This window comes from Dama dama, chromosome 22 (genome assembly GCF_033118175.1).
Source record: "Dama dama isolate Ldn47 chromosome 22, ASM3311817v1, whole genome shotgun sequence".
Classification (NCBI taxonomy): Eukaryota; Metazoa; Chordata; class Mammalia; order Artiodactyla; family Cervidae; genus Dama; species Dama dama.
Window position 1 is genome coordinate 60142086 of NC_083702.1, and position 6000 is coordinate 60148085.

The 6000-nt window shown below is 39.0% G+C and overlaps 1 pseudogene; it reads right to left on the minus strand.

Moving 5' to 3' along the window:
• Positions 1–3035: 3035 nt before the first annotated feature.
• On the minus strand, positions 3036–4671 carry LOC133043182 (olfactory receptor 4C11-like; annotated as a pseudogene).
• Between the last annotated feature and the right edge of the window lie 1329 nt (positions 4672–6000).

Consider the following 6000-nt stretch of genomic DNA (forward strand, 5'->3'; position numbering starts at 1 on the left):
CTTATGACTATACAGTGGAAGTGAGAAATATATTTAAGGGACTAAATCTGATAGACAGGGTACATGATGAACTCTGGATGGAGGTTCATGACATTATACAGGAGACAGGGATCAAGACCATCCCCATGGAAAAGAAATGCAAAAAGGCAAAATGGTTGTCTTAGGAGACCTTGCATATAGCTATGAAAAGAAGAGAAGCAAAAAGCAAAGGAGAAAATGAAAGATATTCCCATTTTAATGCAGAGTTCCAAAGAATAGCCAGGAGATAAAAGAAAGCCTTCCTCAGCGATCAGTGCAAAGAAACAGAGGAAAACAACAGAATGGGAAAGACTAGAGATCTCTTCAAGAAAATTAGAGATATCAAGGGAATATTTCATGCAAAGATGGGTTCAATAAAGGACAGAAATGGTATGGACCTAACAGAAACAGAAGATATTAAGAAGAGGTGGCAAGAATACACAGAAGAACTGTACAAAAAAGATCTTCACTACCCAGATAATCACGATGGTGGGAGCACTCACCTAGAGCCAAACATCCTGGAATGTGAAGTCAAGTGGGCCTTAGAAAGCATCAGTACGAACAAAGCTAGTAGAGGTGATGGAATTCCAGTTGAGCTATTTCAGATCCTAAAGGGTGATGCTGTGAAAGTGCTGAATGCAGTACGCCAGCAAATTTGGAAAACTCAGCAGTGGCCACAGAACTGGAAAAGGTCAGTTTTCATTCCAATCCCAAAGAAAGGCAATCCCAAAGAATGCTCAAAACACCACACAATTACACTCATCTCACATGCTAGTTAAGTAATGCTCAAAATTCTCCAAGTCAGGCTTCAGCAATACATGGACCATGAACTTCCAGATGTTCAAGCTGGTTTTAGAAAAGGCAGAGGAACCAGAGATCAAATTGCCAACATCGAAAAAGCAAGAGAGTTCCAGAAAAATGTATATTTCTGCTTTATTGACAATGCCAAAGCCTTTGACTGTGTGGATCACAATAAGCTGTGGAAAATTCTGAAAGAGATAGGCATACCAGATCATCTGACCTGCCTCTTGAGAAACCTGTATGCAGGTCAGGAAACAACAGTTAGAACTGGACATGGAACAACAAACTGGATCCAAATAGGAAAAGGAGTACATCAACACTGTATATTGTCACCCTAGTTATTTAATTTATATGCAGAGTACATCATGAGAAACAGTGGGCTAGATGAAGCACAAGCTGGAATCAAGATTTCTGGGAGAAATATCAATAACCTCAGATATGCAGAGGACACCTCCCTTATGGCAGAAAGTGAAGAGAAACTAAAAAGCCTCTTTTTTTTTTTTAATTTTTATTTTTTTTAATTTTTAAAAATTTTTTTATTAGTTGGAGGCTAATTACTTCACAACATTTCAGTGGGTTTTGTCATACATTGATATGAATCAGCCATAGATTTACACGTATTCCCCATCCCGATCCCCCCTCCCACCTCCCTCTCCACCCGATTCCTCTGGGTCTTCCCAGTGCACCAGGCCTGAGCACTTGTCTCATGCATCCCACCTGGGCTGGTGATCTGTTTCACCATAGATAATATACATGCTGTTCTCTCAAAACATCCCACCCTCAACTTCTCCCACAGAGTTCAAAAGTCTGTTCTGTACTTCTGTGTCTCTTTTTCTGATTTGCATATAGGGTTATCATTACCATCTTTCTAAATTCCATATATATGTGTTAGTATGCTGTAATGTTCTTTATTTTTCTGGCTTACTTCACTCTGTATAAGGGGCTCCAGTTTCATCCATCTCATTAGAACTGATTCAAATGAATTTTTTTTAATGGCTGAGTAATATTCCATGGTGTATATGTACCACAGCTTCCTTATCTATTCATCTGCTGATGGACATATAGGTTGCTTCCATGTCCTGGCTATTATAAACAGTGCTGCAATGAACATTGGGGTGCACGTGTCTCTCTCAGATTTGGTTTCCTTGGTGTGTACGCCCAGAAGTGGGATTGCTGGGTCATATGGCAGTTCTAGTTCCAGTATCTAAAAAGCCTCTTGATGAAAGTGAAAGAGAAGAGTGAAAAAGTTGGCTTAAAGATCAACATTCAGAAAATTAAGATCATGGCATCTGGTTCTATCACCTCATGCAAAATAGATGGGGAAACAGTGGAAGCTGTGTCAGACTTTATTTTTTGGGACTCCAAAATCACTGCAGATGGTGATTGCAGCCATGAAATTAAAAGATCCTTACTTCTTGGAAGGATAGTTATGAACAACCTAGGTAGCATATTAAAAAGCAGAGACATTACTTTACCAACAAAGGCCTGTCTGGTCAAGGCTATGGTTTTTCCAGTAGTCATGTATGGATGTGAGAGTTGGACTGTGAAGAAAGCTGAGCACAGAAGAATTGATGCTTTTTTTTTTTTTATTAGTTGGAGGCTAATTACTTTACAATATTGTAGTGGTTTTTGTCATACATTGACATGAATCAGCCGTGGATTTACATGTATTCCCTATCCCGATCCCCCCTCCCACCTCCCTCTCCACCTGATTCCTCTGGGTCTTCCCAATGCACCAGGCCTGAGCACTTGTGTCATGCATCCAGCCTGATGCTTTTGAACTGTGGTGTTGGAGAAGACTCTTGAGAGTCCCTTGGACTGCAAGGAGATCCAACCAGTATCCTGGGTGTTCATTGGAAGGACTGATGCTGAAGCTGATACTCCAATACTTTGGCCACCTCATGCAAAGAGTTGACTCATTGGAAAAGACGCTGAAGCTGGGAGGGATTGGGGGCAGGAGGAGAAGGGGATGATAGATGATGAGATGGCTGGATGGCATCACTGACTCGATGGACATGTGTTTGGGTAAACTCCGGGAGTTTATGATGGGCAAGGAGGCCTGGCGTGCTGCGATTCATGGGTCGCAAGGAGTCAGACATGACTGAGCAACTGAACTGAACTGAATTCTGCCTATTCCCCTAAATGCCCCACTGGTACATCTATACTGTCCATAAGAGAATGAGATCATTCTCTTTTTTCCATCAGTCCAATTATACTTAAACTCTGGCAGAATTAGCAGTTGGCATCTTCTGCTCTTTGCCATCTCGAGTCAGACTTTTTTTGCAGCATAACTTTATCATGGCCTGTTTGACTTCTGCTTTCCTCAGAGTTTAAATCAGAGGGTTGAGCAAGGGTGTCACAATAGTGTAAAACACAGTCACCATCTTGTCCACTGGAAATACAGTTAGAGGGCGAGCACATATATATATACATGGTACAAAGAATAAGACAATAATGTGGGAGGTGCACGTGGAAAGGGCTTTCCTTCTTCCTTCTGTGCTACGGTTACTCAGAGAACGTAAGATGAAAACATAGGAGATAAGCAACAACAGGAAACTCTCCATGCAATGGCCCCACTGTTAAACACTATGAGTAGGTTGATGACATAATTATCCCCACAGGCAAGTTTCAACAACGGTTGCATATTACAGAAATAGTGTGACCTTGCGGCCACAGAAGGGTAATTTCAAAGCCAAGAGAATCTGTGCTGAAGCATGGATACAAGACCCCATCCAGGCCAGTTTTACCAGTGTGCCACAGACACACTGGCTCATGATGGTTGTGTACCGCAGGAGCTTGCAAATGGCCACATAGCGATCAAAGGACATGAGGACAAGTACCAAGATCTCCATGCACCCAAAGAAATGAAATGCAGAGATCTGGGTCATGCACTTATTGAAGAAGATGGTTTTCTTCTCAGATACAGAATCTACAATCAACCTAGGGGCAGTGGTTGTTGAAAAACAGGCATCAGCAAAGGATAAGTAGAAAAGGAAGAAGTACATGGGGCTCTGAAGTGTCTGGTTGTATTGTATGGTCATCACAATTAAGAAGTTTGTCAACAGAGTCCCAAGGTATAGAAATAAGAAGATAACAGATACTACTTTATCCTTTAGTAGATTCTATGTTAACCCAAGCAGAATAAACTCATTCACATTGCTCCATGGTTCATCTCCATGGTTATGGTGAATATAGAACAGGCACAGCTGAGAAGTGGTTCATCTGCAAAAAAAAAAAAAAAAGTTGGAGAAATGGTGACTTGGCAATTGAAGTGTATTTGGATGCAGAATTGCAATTTTTAGAGTTCTAATTTCATCAAACATATAAGTTAGTGTTTCTCAAAGTTTTCATAGACTATACTCACTCAGGAGTTTTTTTTGTTAATGTTGATGTGCTTTAAACATTGACATTGACTCAAGGTCTTCTAATAGGTTGCCTTTTTTTTTTTTTTTTTTTTTGAGGGAGGAAAATCTCTCAAGTAATTGTGCACTCTGCCATGGTCTGAAAACTAGTAAATTTGCTTTATGATTTTGATCAGATCATTTTAATGTCTTGACGCTCTTTCTTTATATGACAGAGAATCTAACAGATACATTATTAAGCATATGCATAGGTATATGATACATATATGTTCATATAGTGTGTATGCACATCAGTTACTGATAATAATATCCTTAAATTATTTAGAAATAATATATTTGGAGATTCTCTCCTGAGTGAATACATTTCTTGATTTGAACAACAGTTTGTAGCCATTATTCCTGATCCCTTCAGGACCTTTGTTGGGTTATACTTAAGAAAAAAGCTTATTTTTCCATCTTTAGGTTCATTGCAGTATAACTTTACCTTCATTGCCAGTTAGGGCACATGAGATATTTGAGCTTATTTTTCCATCTTTAGGTTCATTACAGTATAACTTTACCTTCATTGCCAGTTAGGGCACATGAGATATTTGAGGCTAGCAATAATTTGGAAAATTGCTATATATTTGATATAAACCATTACATATGTTAGATGAAAACTAGTAAATTTCACATTCTGTGAACTCACCCTGTTATTTCACTTTCTATATTTATGTAACCTGTGTACTATCCTCCTTCATATCTGATTCTCCTACCACTGTCATCTAGAAGATTGCATTCTTTCAATTTTTATCTCTTTAAAATGTAAGTTTAAAAATGTATTTCAGAAATTCAACATAAAAATACATCTCCTTGCTCAACTTTTCTTTTTCCTTATATACATATATCTATATAATTTCAATCATCTTATTATATTTGATTTGCCTTTTTTAATTTAAAAGCCTTTTCTATGTTAGCTAAAGTGTATTTGTAGTGCAATTATCTACTTAGCAATTATAAATAAACATGATGTCAGTCACTCAGTGATCCTTGACTCGTTGTGACACCATGGATTCCACCAGGCTCCTCTGTCCATAGCATTCTCCAGGCAAGAATACTGGAGTGTGTCACCATTCCTTCCTCCAGGGGATTTTTCCAACCCGGATATCAAATCCAGGTCTCCTTCATTGCAGACAGATTCTTTACCTGCTGAGCCACTAAGGGAGCCCAAAATTAACATATCAAAATCTTAAAATATAAATTCCATCATTTATTTTTTGTTTTTGCAAATTTTCATCTTAATTAAAATATTTTTAATAAACTCTTCTCATATAGCTTGTGCTTATTTTGATAGTTTAATCAAATATATGTCCAGGAGATTGCTAATATAAATATCACTATTTTAAATCACATGGACTAGCCCATCAGGCACCACTGTCCATGGGATTTTCCAGGCAAGAATGCTGGAATGGGTGGCCATTTTCTTCTCCAGGGGATCTTTCTGACCCAGGAATCAAGCCCACATCTCCTGCATTACAAGCATATTCTACCACTGAACCACCAGGGAAGCCCATAATTATTGACACTATTCTCAAATAATCTTTCAATTTGGTTGCTTCAGTATTTATTATTGTATGGATATATCTGCATAATAAAATTTCCAAAGCTTGCAATGTATTACAGGGTGAGAAAAGTGCCCTTCAGAAATTCATACTTAACCAATCCCATGGTGATGTTAGTCACTCAGTCCTGCCAGACTCTTTGTGATCCCATGAACCCAGCCAGGCTCCTCTGTCCATGGGATTCTCCAGGCGAGTGGGCTGCCATTCCCTTCTCCAGG